Below are 16,037 nucleotides of genomic sequence, written 5' to 3' on the forward strand. Positions count from 1 at the left end.
TCAGGCCATTAGTGTGGGGCACTGGGTCCATCTAGTCACAGGTTGAACTAAACTTGGATTTTGTTGTTGTTATCTTCAGTGCGATACAAGATTGAAATTCAACCAGCAGTGGGTTATGGTTACCTGGTGCTTAGCATGTGACCTGGCAGTGTTCCTGCTCTACCCATAGCTTCCAGTAGTCCCTTAACATTTGCACTGAAGAGGAAGTCTCTTTTTTTTCAGTGCAAGACTGTTGTTGATAGTTACTAATGGTAGGCTCCTGGTAGTAGTGGTGGGGACGAAGGGGGTTATCAGTTATCCTGATCCAGCCGTAGTCTTAGGCAAGCCTGTGACCCTGGAACTCAGAGGGTGGAACTTGCTCTGCAATTCTGCCCATATTCCCCCATGGTAGCCAAACTCTGCATTGTATTTATGGTGGTCTTACCCCTTCTCCAGTGGTAGCAGACCTCTAATTGATATCAGTACAGGAATCTGAGCCCAAGAGGTATTCCTGTGCTTTCCCCAGACGCAGAGGACTTTTATTTCTACCCTTCCTTCAAGCAGTAGATCTTTCATAAAGTTTTGCTGCCCCTAACAAGTGGTAAAAAGCTTTTGCTCCAAAGAAAGAAGGATCTAGGGAAGCAGGCGGTCTTTCATGCATTTTTCCTCCTGCATCAGTCAATTACCATTGCACATCATAAGGGACTTTCTCGAGTCTTCTGCCCTATGCTTAGTTTTGACCTAGTAGAAGCCTGCAGAAAAGAACTTGCAAGTGAGTGCAGATTCTCTTTGTGTCAGGGACTCCCAGTTATTCTAAACTGATTCATCAGCCTGTACTGATTCTAAGAATTTATTAAGCAATATTAGCTGATTTCTTCTTATCCACCTTTATGGCAATGACCTCTTCTACTCGTGCCCTCTCAAAGGCAAAAGTCCCACTTCTCTGCAGAGGGGTCACTCTGTGGAATTCAGTGTACTTGGTTGTCCTGTGACCTCATCTCTCTGGTGGGTTCTAGAAAAGTTATAATTTTACTGATTATACAATTTTTTCTTGTTGTTAGAATGGGAACAACCTTGTCTAGCAGCTTTTTACATCCTAAGCACAAGCAGAACCCTCTCACCTTTCTTTTTTTTTTTTTTTGAGTTTTAGCTCCTTCTGTTTATTTTTTACTTTAGTTTATTTTGTTTTAAAAAACAGCTTTATTGAGATATATTTCACATACCATAAAATTCATCCATTTAAATTATACAGTTCATTAGTTTCTAGTATATTCACAGATTTGTGCAACCATCACCAAAATCAATTTTATAACATTTTATCGTCCCAAAAAGAAACCCTGGACCACTTAGCAGCCACTCACCATTTCCCCCTAACCCATCCAGCCCCTAGCAACCACTAACCTACTTTCTATCAATGGATTTGCCTCTTCTGGACATTTCACATAAATAAAACCATACAGTACGTGGCTGTCTGTGGCCGGCTTCTTTCACTTAGCATAATGTTTTCAAGGTTCATTCATGATGTAGCATGTATCAGTACTTCATTCCTTTCTAATAATATATTGTCCTTGGATAGAGGACATATCAGATATTAAACTGATAAGAACAGATACTACTTTTGATCTTAGCCACCCATTTTTGGTTCCTGCTGAATCAGTTATTACTGCAGTGATTGTAAAAATGGGGATTTTCTACTTACATCATGCCTTTGCATTTATTAGTTGGCACTTCTTTTTCTGTAGAGTATAACTCCTCCTCCACTTGGGCTTTGTAAAGAATTTTTATCAGTGTCAGTATGACCTTCATGGATCCTTTTTCTTCAACGTGTAATATACACTTCATTCAGTATTCATTCTGATGAATGCATGGCCTAGAATACTGCCAGTGGTTGCCCCTTCATGCAGACTCCTACAGCCTTTTGACATGCCCTCATTAGTTTGGAGCATCATCATACTTTCTGGCATTTCCTTACTTTTCTATAACAAGGTGTCCCAGGCTCATGGAAGTCCTATTTAGGGTCTTCTGTCTCTGCTCATTACACAGTGCCCATTCCTAGGTTCAGATCTTTCCCAATTTCTTCCCTCATCTTCTCTCCTTGCTTTTTCTAGTTTCCCTTGGTTCTCCCATTTACTTCATCCATTGTGCTGACATAGTGGTCTTTTATATATATTATAGGCAATCAGAATGCATCATTCATGCCTTAAAAGTTTGGTCCAAGCTCTACTCTGCTTCTATCTTGCCTCCTACAGTCCATTCTTCTAAAACCAGCAAGAACGATCTTTTATAAACATAAATAAGGTATTAGTGACTTTTCTGCTTAAAATCCTCCAGTGACATCCAACTGCACATAGAATAAAAATAAAACTTCTTCCTATGGCTACTAAATACTTCTCCGATCTTAACCTCCTACCACTGTCTTGCTTGCTCCCATGCTTTAGCCTTTGTCCATCAACACACTAAGTTTACTGTTACTTCGGACCCCTAGCTCTCCGATTGTCTCTCTCTGGGGTGCTGGTCCTTTTATCGTAGCATCCTCATCATTTCAAGACTTAGGTTGAAGGCCTTTCCTGTTCAACCATCCAAATAAACCTTGTCTGTCTTATTTACTGCCATGCCCACACGCCCCCCCCCCCCCGCCAACGCCCGCCTTGAATGGAACTCATTATAGTTGGTAAATAAGTATTTGTTGAATCAATCAACAAGTGAATGAACGAATAAATCATATTCAGCACATCAGAATATCAGGTGTGATATGTATGGATTGAGGACGTTTTTGGGTTTTATTTTGTTTTGTTTTGCTCAATGCTCAGGTATTATCACTACTGTTGTTTTATTATTATTATTTTGTGTGTATGCAACAATGGAGGGATCAGGGTTACTTCCAGGTTCAAATCCATTTTGAAAACCTTAGGGTTCTGGAAGGCTGTTTTTCAATAGTTAAAGTTTCACTGTTTTTTGTAGATGAGGTTAATTATATTTATGAAGAGTCTGGAGGCTATAAACAAGATGAGAGCTCACTCTGAAAGTACCTGGTGAAAGCTTACTCTCTTGTCAGCCATGGGCTTTGAAAGACAGACGGAATGGGAGATACGGTGATAGAAAGGGGCCTTGCCTTGTGGTGCTCATGACTCAAAGGCTGCTCTTTCTGCTTGTGAGACCGGTTTTGAAGAGAGGACTGTGTTACTTAACGATACTACTCATACCTCTGAAATGTTTAGAAACATGTCTCTGTTTTAGTTATACTTAACATCGTCCATTTTCTGTGAAACAGGCTCATAGCAGAGAGTTCCCCTTAAATAACACACTACAGGTCCCAAGAAAAATAATCTATGAGTTGTTCCTGCATAGTTTAATTCAAATCAATATTAAATAGAATTAAGGACTTCCCTGGTGGTCCAGTGGTTAAGACTCCACACTTCCAATGCAGGGGGCCCAGGTTCGATCCCTGGTCAGGGAACTAGATCCCACGTGCGTGCTGAAACTAAGAGTTCACATGCTACAACTAAGGAGCCCACATGCTGCAACTAAGACCTGGTGCAACCAAATAAATAGATTTAAAAAATAATAATAAATAGAATTAAGAATGCTGCATTTTTCAGATGAAAAACACAATGTATAATGAAGCCTAGAACTCATATGGTGGTGGATACATATGACGGCTAATGAAATAGGAGTCAGATACTCTTTTGTCTTTGTCTCCAAATTCGGTCATTTCTTATCACGTGGACAAATATTATCTGAGTTTTTAAGTTTGTTTTGGATGTGTAGCTGCCCCTAGAATTTTGTTTGGCATATCATTCTTTTTCGTAGCCTTCCAGTTTCTTAGCTATAGATAAGTCTAGAAATAATGCTTAAAGCTTTTATTACTTCCTCAAATTACAGTGATAAGTAAGAAAAAGAAGTCATTAAAATTTAAAATTCTTTCTGAATTAAAAAAAAATGACCGCCATGCAAAATGTCATCACTCTACAGTGTCAATATTTCTGACTCTTCTTACTAATGAGATAATTAAGAAAGAACTAGTTACCTGAAAATAAAAAAATTTAAAAACAGTAAAAGTAATTGTCAAATAAAGCTAGCAAAGGCAAAATATAATATAGATGTGTGTGTATATGTGCATATATATGTATACTATATACATATGTAAATATATAAATACATATGTATATATATGTTTTCTCCAAATCCTGTATTCATGACAGAATGCTATTAATCTTGTGGCAAATTGCTCATGGGAATTATTTTAAGAGCCAATTCCTACTCTATTTCCCTAAGTGTCTGAAAAGCCAGAAAGGTTGACTCAGCCAGGGCTGGATGCAAGCATCATCAACCCGTCAAATTCACTATCTAAGATAGTCTGGACAAGTTAAGTAATTTTGGCCTGAGTGCTAATGAGCTAGAGCCTCCTCTGCTTGGACCACTCCCTGGTGTTAAGCTTGACGTTTAGAGTGGTCAGAAGTCACAGTGTCCTGCCTCTATGTGATGACAGCCCTGGTGGTCTGCCCACATGGAGGCCTGAGCCTCGGGTGTCTTTCTAGCAGTGAAGAGGTCTCTCCCCAGTTCCTCATATTCCTAGGTCGACCCCCTTGGGATATATGCTGTGTATTTGGGAGGCATAGCTAGTGGTCAGGGAGATGTTTTGTTCCTTGCAAACCTACCTGGCCTAATACTGAGGACACAGAAATGGTAATTTAAAAATATAACCTTAGAGATCTAAATCAAATGTGGGTTCCCCCAAAGCACCTCTCTTTCTCCTCAGAGAATCTAACGTAATGAAATAAAATTGTTGACACCAGATCTGCAACTTCACCGTTTTATTTTCCTTCTCCAACTTCCTTTTTTTATTTTATTATTTTTTAAATTTATTTTTGGCTGTGTTGGGTCTTCGTTGCTGTGCGTGGGCTTTCTCTAGTTGCAGTGAGCGGGGGCTACTTTTCATTGTGGTGAGTGGTCTTCTCATTGTGGTGGCTTCTCCTGCTGCGGAGCACGGGCTCTAGGCGGGCAGGCTCAGTAGTTGTGGCATGTGGGCTTCAGTAGTTGTGTCTCACAGGCTCTAGAGGGCAGGCTCAGTAGTTGTGGGGAAGGGGCCTAGTTGCTCCAAGGCATGTGGGATCTTCCCGGACCAGGGCTTGAACCTGTGTCCCCTGCACTGGCAGGTGGATTCTAAACCACTGCACCACCAGGGAAGTTCCTTCTCCAATTTACTATTTTAAGAATTTTTCAATCCCATAGAAAAGTTGAAACAATAGGACAGCAAACACTTATTTACCCTCTCTCTAGATTCAAACATTGATACATTTTGCCACACTGGACCATTTGAAAGTAAGTTTCAGGCATCATGACCACAATTCTTCAACATGCACCTTCTGAGAACCATGGACATTCTTCCATCATATCATTATCATACCTAAGACAATTAACAGTAGCTCCATAATATAATCTAATATCTAGTTCATTCTCAAATTTCCTCAGTTGCCACCCCAAATGGCTTTTTTTTTTTTTTTTTTGCGGTACGTGGGCCTCTCACTGTTGTGGCCTCTCCCGTTGCAGAGCACAGGCTCCGGACGCGCAGGCTCAGCGGCCATGGCTCACGGGCCCAGCCGCTCCGCGGCATGTGGGATCTTCCCGGACCGGGGCATGAACCCATGTCCCCTGCATCGGCAGGCGGACTCTCAACCACTGCGCCACCAGGGAAGCCCATTATAGCTGTTTTTTAAAGTATCCAACAGGTTTTATGAATTGAAATTGGTGGTTAGTCTTCAGTCTTTCAAAATTTAGACCAGTACCCTCCCTAAATCCTTTATTACTCATAACATTTATTTTTATAATGGTGCAAAACTGTATCTTTCTGGCAAAAAGATCTGCAGTACCTACATTACTTTTTTAAAGAAATTCATATTTACTCAAATATATATTTACTATACCTTTTAAATCATATTTGTCTTTGTTTATACTATGTTATTTTATATTCTCATAAGTAGCTTTATAATAGCCTTTAGTTGTTTTATGCTAATGTATTCGTCCCCTATTTCATGTCATTTAAAACCTTATTTTTCAGGTATTCTCATGTATAGTTGCAGGTAGTATATATTGAAGTCATCTTTTTGGAGGGCAATTTTGAAAGCATCTATCAACATTTAAAATATACATATATAGGGCTTCCCTGGTGGCGCAGTGGTTTTGTTTAAAATGTTTTATATATACATATATATTTTGCATGTTTAATGGGTACATAGATATGCATTTATGTATGTTGTATACATTTGTGTATGTATGTATGTAAAAGTAATAGTAAAAGTAATTGTATATACTTCAGATTAAGTTTTCTGTAAGAAACCTAAAATTTGTTGTTTTAGCTGTGGGTTTTGAGAGATGGGAAAAGGAGAATTCTTCTCTTTTTACTTTGTAAACTTCTTAATATGTTATATTTTGCAACGAGGATGTATTGCTTTTATAACGAAAAATATAACAAAGGTTTTAAACTTTCATCATATCAAAATAAATTGTATCATATGTCAAAATAATTTTCAGAGAATTTAGAGATAAATGTAAAAATCCAATCTTTTAAAAAAAATAGAGACTTTTTATAAATTTTATACTTCCATGTGTAAACCACTAGCACCTCTAAATAAAAACTCTGCTTATTTATATAGTTTTCAATGTTTGGTTAAGAAGTTTTTCTAATGCAAATTAAGCAATAGTTAGTTTTTTAAAGAATTTCAAAAACAATATGAAAAAGTGCTGATGACTCGTATCATAAGAACATCTTTGCTAATGTTTTAAAAATTCGAGAAGAAGAAAAGGAGGTTCTTGGCAGATTGTTTTCCATTAGAACATCATAAAGCTGGAAAGGTGTAGAAGAGAGTCACTGTCAGGGAGACTGGGGCTAGGGGGAAAGGCAGAAGGAAATATTTGGAATGCAGGTTATTGTGCTACCAAGTAGTTTCTTCCTTTTTCTGTCTGGCCACATGTAAAAGCCTCAAGGGAGACATGAATAGAATAGCAGTTAAAAGGAACATCTGGTAGACCAGCCACCTTCTCAGGCCTGCCAGCCTGTATCACAGGGTAAAGGAAAGAGGCCATGGTCGGGAGGAAAGTGCTGTGGCTTTTGCCACCACCCTGACACTGAAAAGCCCTGAGAGGGCCTAACGTGGAAAGAAAACTCAAGGTCAGTTAGGGAGAAACAAACCTGGAAAAGGTAATTAGATTTCAGCCAAGCAGTTATTAACAAGGAAGGAAAACTGAGAAAAGATCTTGGCTGCCCGCATTCTTTAACTGTTATGATGATTTTGCTTTCAATATAAATTTGGCATTTGGAAAAAACAGTTCATCTTTATCCCTAGATTTTTTTTTTTTCCTAAATGAAGAGCTCTATTTTGTTATGGTGATGGTTTTTAGAAACATAATTGAGAGGAAGAATATACTAAGATCTTCATCCCAGTAACCACACCTGTGAATGGCCTCATCTTGAAAACCATGAGATCACAGTCCAATCTTAATTCCTATTACAGATGATCTGGCTTAGGGTGGGCCACAGACATTCCCTCTGATTTCTAATTTCCTCTTAAACTGTACCAGGCTGATTGAATGAAGTAGCCAACACCCAAACTGTTCTGATCACACCTATATTTTGGGCAAAGCAATCCAAAGATGTGTAGATGACCCTCCCATCCTATTTCTTCCAATTCTCCTGGGCCCCATGTACACACATAATCAGGACTCTTCCTGCAATCAGGCAGCAGGAGATGGAGTGGTGAGGGGAGGCTCTGAATCAACAGGCAGTAGAGCTGCGCCCAGTCTGGTTGCTATTTGCAGGAGGGACAAGAAGCAGAGTTAATTCTAGGCAAAGATTGCCATGTGCACAGCCTGGTGTGTCTAAGTCAGCCTGCAACTTGCTTGGCTCCCACTGTATGTGTTCTCTGTGTGTTTTGTGTGTGTGTGTGTGTGTGTGTGTACAGTTACTAAAGGTCTCAAGAAATTACAGAGTACTAATCATTTACAAATAGAGATTGTATAGGTAGACTTGGTTTTATCACTGCCTCTTTTACTTTCTAAAGTTTGGACCAGCCTTCCTTAGGTCTGCCCTCTGTTAGTTTGTTGCAGTTTCCCAAAGGTTGGCTGCAGCTGAGCAGACTGTCCAGTTCAAACTGTAGGAATCCCTTGTGCTCTCTAGGCCACTCAGTCTCCAGCTGACCTCTGACCTAGACTATGCATTCTGTCCCAAAGCCGTACACCCTGCCCCCTCTGCCTGAGAGTATGGTGCTAACTCTTAGGTTATGTTCAAAATTCACATGTTGTATTCTGCACCTTTTTTTCAGTCAGTCTTTGTTTTCCTGAACACTTGAGCAGCTTTTTGTACTGCAGTGCAGCTTGGTTAAAGAAAGGTGTCATTCTTTAGCTTTATTCCCTCCTGGTCTGGCTGACAGGAATGGTAGAAGATTAATTCCTGCTTCTTCTTGTAAACCAGCACTTTTTTCTGTAGCTGAGGCCTCTAATCAGCATATTAAAAATACTCCCTAAATTTACATAATGTATGCATGATCCAGTTTCTCCATATCCTTGTCAGCATTTGATGTTGTCACTATTTTTTATTTTAGTTGTTCTGGTAGCTATGTAGTGATAGCTCATTGTGGTTTTAATTCATATTCCCCTAATAGCTAATGATGTTGAGCCTCTTTTCATGTGTGTATTTGCCATCTGTATATCCTCTTCAGTGAAATGTCTGTTCTTGTTTTTTGTCCATTTCCTAGTTGGGTGGGTTTTTTTCCTGTTGAGTTTTGAGAATTCCTTATGTATCCTAGATACGAGTCCTTTGTTGGACATGTACTTTGCAAATATTTTTCCAACTCTATAACTTGTCTGTTCATCTTCTTCAAATGGGTTTTCACAGAACAAATTTTTAAATTTCATGAGGTCCACAGAAAACTACTAGAGCTAATCAATGAATTTGGTAAAGTAGCAGGATACAAAATTAATGCACAGAAATCTCTTGCGTTCCTATACACTAATGATGAAACATCTGAAAGAGAAATTAAGGAAACACTCCCATTTACCATTGCAACAAAAAGAATAAAATACCTAGGAATAAACCTACCTAAGGAGACAAAAGACCTGTATGCAGAAAACTATAAGACGCTGATGAAAGAAATTAAAGACGATACAAACAGATGGGGAGATATACCATGTTCTTGGATTGGAAGAAATAACACGGTGAAAATGACTATACTACCCAAAGCAATCTACAGATTCAATGCAATCCCTCTCAAACTACCAATGGCATTTTTTACAGAACTAGAACAAAAAATTTCACAATTTGTATGGAAACACAAAAGACCCCGAATAGCCAAAGCAATCTTGAGAGAGAAAAATGGAGCTGGAGGAAACAGGCTCCCTGACTTCAGACTATACTACAAAGCTACAGTAATCGAAACAGCATGGTACTGGCACAAAAATAGAAATATAGGTCAATGGAACAGGATAGAAAGCCCAGAGGTAAATCCATGCACATATGGTCACCTTATCTTTGATAAAGGAGGCAAAAATATACAATGGCGAGAAGACAGCCTCTTCAGTAAGTGGTGCTGGGAAAACTGGACAGCTACATGTAAAAGAATGAAACTAGAACACTCCCTAAGACCATATACAAAAATAAACTCAAAATGGATTAAAGACTTAAATGTAAGGCCAGACAATATAAAAGTCTTAGAGGAAAACAGGTAGAACACTCTATGACATAAATCACAGCAAGATCCTTTTTGACCCACCTCCTAGAGAAATGGAAATAAAAACAAAAATAAACAAATGGGACCTAATGAAACTTAAAAGCTTTTGCACAGCAATGGAAACCATAAACAAGGTGAAAAGACAATGCTCAGAATGGGAGAAAACATTTGCAAACGAAGCAACTGACAAAGGATTAATCTCTGAGATATACAAGCAGCTCATGCAGCTCAATATCACAAAAACAAACAACCCAATCCAAAAAAGGGCAGAAGACCTAAAGAGACATTTCTGCAAAGAAGATATACAGATCGCCAACAAACACATCAAAGGATGCTCAACATCACTGATCATTAGAGAAATGCAAATCAAAACTACAATGAGGTATCACCTCACACCAGTCAGAATGGCCATCATCAAAAAATCTAGAAACAATAAATGCTGGAGAGGGTGTGGAGAAAAGGGAACCCTCTTGCACTGTTGGTGGGAATGCAAATTGATACAGCCACTATGGAGAACAGTATGGAGCTTCCTTAAAAAACTAAAAATAGAACTACCATACGACCCAGCAATCCCACTACTGGGCATATACCCTGAGAAAACCATAATTCAAAAAGAGTCATGTACCACAATGTTCATTGCAGTTCTATTTACAGTAGCCAGGACATGGAAGCAACCTAATTGTCCATCAACAGAGGAATGGATAAAGAAGATGTGGCACATATATACAATGGAATATTACTCAACCATAAAAAGAAATGAAATTGAGTTATTTGTAGTGAGGTGGATGGACCTAGAGTCTGTCATACAGAGTGAAGTAAGTCAGAAAGAGAAAAACAAATACCGTATGCTAACACATATATATGGAATCTAAAAAAAAAAAAAGTTCTGATGAACCTAGAGCAGGACAGGAATAAAGATGCAGACGTAGAGAATGGACTCGAGGACACGGGGAGGGGGAAGGGTAAGATGGGACGAAGTGAGAGAGTAGCATTGACATATATACACTACCAAATGTAAAATAGATAGCTAGTGCGAAGCAGCTGCCTAGCACAGATCAGCTTGGTGCTTTGTGACCACCTAGAGGGGTGGGATAGGGAGTGTGGGAGGGAGATGCAAGAGGGAGGGGATATGGGGATATATGTATACATACAGCTGATTCACTTTGTTATACAGCAGAAATTAACACAACATTGTAAAGCAGATATATTCCAATAACGATGTTAAAAAAATTTTTCATGAGGTCCAGCTTACCAGTTTTTTCTATATTGGACTGTGCTTTGGGTGTCAGGTCTAAGAACTGTTGGCTTAGCCCTACATCCTGAAGATTTTCCTCTGTGCAGACTTGCATTTTTCACCAAATTTGGGACTTTTTCAGCCATTATTTCTTCAAATGCTCTTTCAGCTCTACAATCTTTCTCTGGTCCCTATGCAACTACAATAGTAAGAATGTTGATTTTTTTTTGTTATTGTCCCACAGACAGTTGTCTCAAGTTCACTGCTTCTGTCCTTTGTCATCTTTATTCTACTATTGAGCACGTACAGTGGGTTTTTAAATTTGTATTTTTCAGTTCTATAATTTCTATTTTTTTTTTAAAATGACTTCTGTTTCTTTGCTGGGGTTTTCTATTTTTTTTCATTTATTTCAAGAGAATTTGTTATTGATGAAGCACTTTTATGACTCTGTTTTAAAATCCTTGTCAGATAATTCCTACCTTTGATTTGTCTTGGTGTTGGCATCAGCTGATTGGCTTTTCTTATTCGAGTTGTAACTTTCTTCGATCTTGGTATGATGGTGATTCTCAACTGTATTCTGGACACTTTGCCAATTATGTTGGCAATACTCTGGGTCCCATTTAAAGCTTTTATTTTAGCAGGCGTTCACCCTCTTCAGGTTTGGCATGCAGCTCCTGACCTACTTTTGTGGCTGTGATTCCAATGGCAGTTTAATTCCTAGAGCCTTTGTGGTGTTATGTTAGTGGGTTTGGTTTATCAGTGCCTGGGGCTCCCTGTGCTCCCTGCTGGTGCTGGCTAAGCGGGTGGAGGCTGGTCCCCAGGCCTGGGTGCTTGGGCGAGACTTGGTGAGGAGGGGTGTGGTAGGATGCCCCTGTCAATGTCCCCTGGCTGCTTCTGGGCAAAGGAGAGTTTTGGGCCCATGAGAACAAAGAGGCTTCTTGGACCAGGCAGCTTGCTGTCACCGGGTCTTTTCTCCTATTTCTTGCCCACTCACCTCAGTTTCTCTTGGCAGAAAAGATGTCTCAGGCCCTGCAGGAAGGAAAGTGCGTCGCCTAGCTCAGGGCTCCCAATTCATCCCCCTTGCCTGTGGAGTTGGGTTTGCCTGATGCTGTCAGAGGGTCTCCTGTTCAATATGGGAGAAGAGTGAGCCCACCTGTGCTGCCTTCCTTTCCTAGGTGGGGAGCTGGGAAACAACATGTCTGGTGACCTTCTGTTGGGTAGATGGCTGGTGCAAGATGCCCTACCACTGTGCCATTCCTCTCCTCCTGGGGTCCCAGACCAGCTCGCCTTCTTCTCGCCACTTCTCAGAGTTCTCCTCTGGATGCCTTGCATGCCGTTTCCAGAGTGTATAGTTGACCAGGAAATAAACGACTCTATGCCATTGGGTCCAGACTGGAGGTCCGTGTATGTGTGTTTTATGACTTCTGTTGTCTTCCTTCAAGATGCTAGGCTGGGGTATGGAGGGAAGAAAGCTGTTTGATGCAGCAAACATACATTAATTAAAGTAAGGGAAGAGTTACTTCTCATTGGCTTAGAATTTAATAATTCTTATGACTTTATTTCCGGAAGATTGTCCCTTCATTTGCCTCAAAACATTATTTTCTCCAAGCAGCCTTTTTTTTGTCCTTGCCTAGGTTTGTACAATTGGCAGCATACTCTCTGTGCTCACAATATCCTAGAAAACTACAGGATGTGCTGAGCAGTGAGAATTTGCCTTTCCGCCTTGTCCAACTTTACCTTTCTCCAAGCTGCAGACAAAGTTTCTAGGAAGCAACAGCAACCTCAGTACTTACCAGATTTAACTGTCCCCAAACTCTGAAGTAACTACAGATCTCATAGTTATAAGATAATATACATGTAATAGGTCATCCAATAGCTATCAGCTGAATGAATGATTCATAATTTCAATTGACATTTTTATTTTCTTAGATTCTCATCTGAATCCCCATTTTTCTTAAAATAATCATTTATTCATAATTTGATTGAATGTGTCTTGAAAGTAGGTTGAATGCTCTGGTTGTGTGTTTCCATAGTTTCCTGCACTTCCCTTCATGCAAGAGAGATCTTCTGGTCCGGTTCATCAAGCTCCTCATGAAAGTTGGAGTTTATACTCGTGTTCACATAAGCAAACAATTGACTTTAGGAATATGTAGAAAGACATTCATTAAAAGGAACAATCAGGGCTTCCCTGGTGGCGCAGTGGTTGAGAGTCCGCCTGCCGATGCAGGGGACACGGGTTCGTGCCCCGGTCCGGGAAGATCCCACATGGCGCAGGGCGGCTGGGCCCGTGAGCCTTGGCCGCTGAGCCTGCACGTCCGGAGCCTGTGCTCCGCAATGGGAGAGGCCACAACAGTGAGAGGCCCGCATACTGCAAAAAAAAAAAGGGACAGTCAGCAAAGGTGGGGAGTTGGGGAGCTAGAGGTCCCTCCTCCTCACCCCAAAGCCTTGAGATGTCTTCAGAGGCCCCTTCGGTTTAGTACATGTATAGTCTGGATGCGAGACTCACATGATTCTTCTCAATGACTAGGAACTGACATCTGGACTTACTCAGCTTCCCAAGAATTCATATTCAACCTCCAATGGAATGCTACTGAACAAACCACACTTCATTTTACCTGTGGAATACCACCCTTGGGGCATTCATGTTGCAGGCATCGAAATGAACCCTCTCTGGACACCTCACGTCCAATCACAGGATGCATGGCATTTTGCTGTTATTGCTTATTCAATCATATGTCATATCCATCTAGACTCTAAGCGATGGGTGAAGAGAACTGTGCTAATTTTGCGATCCATTTTCTCTCCAGTAGCTGACACAATGCCTGACACACAGTGGGTGTTCTTATTTAATAATTAACTATTCCACTGTGGGTTCTCTATGGTGTACTCTTCTAATAGTGAGTAAACCAAGTTCCTTCTCTTATGAAGCTTACTTTCTGGTGGGAAAGATAGGCCATAAACAAACAAACCATTAGGTATAAAATAAGCTACAATGATGTATTGTACAGCACAGGGAATATAGCAAATATTTTATAAGACGCTTAGATGGAGTATAACCTTTAAAAATTGTGAATCACTATATTGTACACCTATAACATATAGTATTATACATCAACTATACTTCAATTTAAAAAAGTAAATAAATAATAAAAAAGTAAAAACATAATAATAATTAACTATTCCAGACACTGGTAGGGGTGAGAAGGAGTCCAAAATGTGGAAGAACTGGTTGTTTCCCCAAGAACTTAGAACTGTGGTGAGGAAGATTCATGGGGAAATAATTAACGGTGGTATAAGTCATTCAAATAAATGCTAGGAAGAGATTCAAATGATCAGCCCTGGTAGTCACCATCACAGGGAAGTTAATTACTAATTTACGGGATCAAGGAAGGCTTTACACAGGAAGCGGTTTTCAGCTCATCTGGAAATAATGCAGTCTGGTAGATGTAAATTCCTTCTCCAGAGTGCATCCCCCTTTTCCTGACTTCTATTCTTTTTCCTCAAAGGAGAAAATTTCACAAAGTCTTCCTGTTACTAAGGGTCTACTTCCTGCGGAAAGTCCTGAATAGCATTCAGTGATTTAAAAAGAACCTCTGTGGGATAATAGTAGATCCAGATCTGGGTGCTAAGTCTGGAGGGGAAATATTAACCAAATTTTCAACTCAAATACTATTCCAGGGCCGTCGGGAGTCACGTTGTTTTGGTTTAAGCAGTTCGGTTTTGGCTCATAAGTAATCTCAGATGGCAATAGCCTTCTAATTAGGTCTCAGTCGTGCTGACTGTAATTCATTTAAGGGTGTGAACATTTTTTTTTCTTAATTGGATTCATAGCATTACTGACTTCTCCAATGACCAAAAGAAACTGTATAAACTTTGGTAATTGGATTTTCCAACGGAAGGGCTATTAACTCTCTCAAGAAGAGAGAATATATAACAAATCCAATTCCACTGTGTTATTTTCTTATAAAAAGACTGCACATTTTCATAAAATATTTTGCTAAAATATCGCCAAATGTTTTGGGGATATTTGCCTCACTGATTTTTCACCAGGAACTTGATTGAAAAGGTGGGAAAGAGGCAAATCATATTGCTTTTCTTTAAATGATTTCTTCAACACAGAAAGGTTAGGTGACTTGCTGTTTATCACACAGCAGACCAGGAGCAGAGTCGCTGACTGTATCTTATATGATGTGCTTATTTTGTGGCTAGAAAAAAGATTTTAAAACCTTTGCACCTAATAATAGTTAGGGTGTTCACTAACGACTCAGAAAATGAGGGTGTGGGACTAGGAATGAAGGAGTTAAAAATGAACATCTTGAGGACTTCCCTGGCAGTCCAGTGGTTGAGATTCTGTGCTTCAAATGCAGGGGGCACGGGTTCGAAACTAAGCCCACATGCCTTGTGGCACAAACCAAAAAAAAAAAAAAAAATGAACACCTTGAAGAAGGCAGGAGAAGGTGGAGAAGTTGGCGTTGAAGGCTGTCTGAGGAAAGCAGGATTTCTGGATGCAATCTCTAAGGCCACACGATTGGCCCTTGCCACCAGAATGGTGGGATATAAACATCGGAAGAGGCTGTGACCCTGGGGTCAGGGGTGGCCAAGAAAGAGCTGTGGCAGAGCTGACTACATGAAGTTTGGTTGGATGAATTAAACATTTCCAGGCCTTTCCTTCCTCTACGTGAAGTAGTTTATATCCCATTATCTTCAGCAAAGCTTACTGGGGTCAAAACATTTAATGTCTCTACCTCACAATTAGCTCTCATCTTCTCCCCATTGTGCTATTTGCACGGGCTTCTCCTCAAATAGATTATAGTCTCTTCAGGGGCAAGGACCAAAGCTTATAGATTGTATCCCTGCAGGGTCCTGTACAATTCCTTCTACAAGTTAGGAGGTCAGTAAATACCTTTTGATGGTATTTCATTTAACGTAGATGTAAGGGAGGTCCATCGTGTTTATCTCCAGGTCAAGACAATTCCCATTTTTTTTGAGGACTGATGTTCTCCTCTTTTGCACCTGGGAATTATCAGAGGTGGCACCAGAGCCATGCCTTCACTGTGAGATTCTCCCTGATAGGCCAAGCAGAGCCAATGAGTCTTTCTCTT

The 16,037-nt window shown here is 40.0% G+C and overlaps 1 non-coding gene and 1 pseudogene across 1 annotated transcript; one reads left to right on the forward strand and one right to left on the reverse strand.

Annotated features, from left to right (window-relative positions):
* Positions 1–1,514: 1,514 nt before the first annotated feature.
* On the reverse strand, positions 1,515–1,637 carry LOC116754830 (annotated as a pseudogene).
* Positions 1,638–3,363: 1,726 nt separating this feature from the next.
* Positions 3,364–3,436, forward strand: TRNAG-UCC. The gene has a single exon. It is a non-coding gene; the product is annotated as a tRNA-Gly (tRNA).
* The last annotated feature ends 12,601 nt before the right edge of the window (positions 3,437–16,037 follow it).

This window comes from Phocoena sinus, chromosome 5, assembly GCF_008692025.1.
Source record: "Phocoena sinus isolate mPhoSin1 chromosome 5, mPhoSin1.pri, whole genome shotgun sequence".
Taxonomy (NCBI): Eukaryota; Metazoa; Chordata; class Mammalia; order Artiodactyla; family Phocoenidae; genus Phocoena; species Phocoena sinus.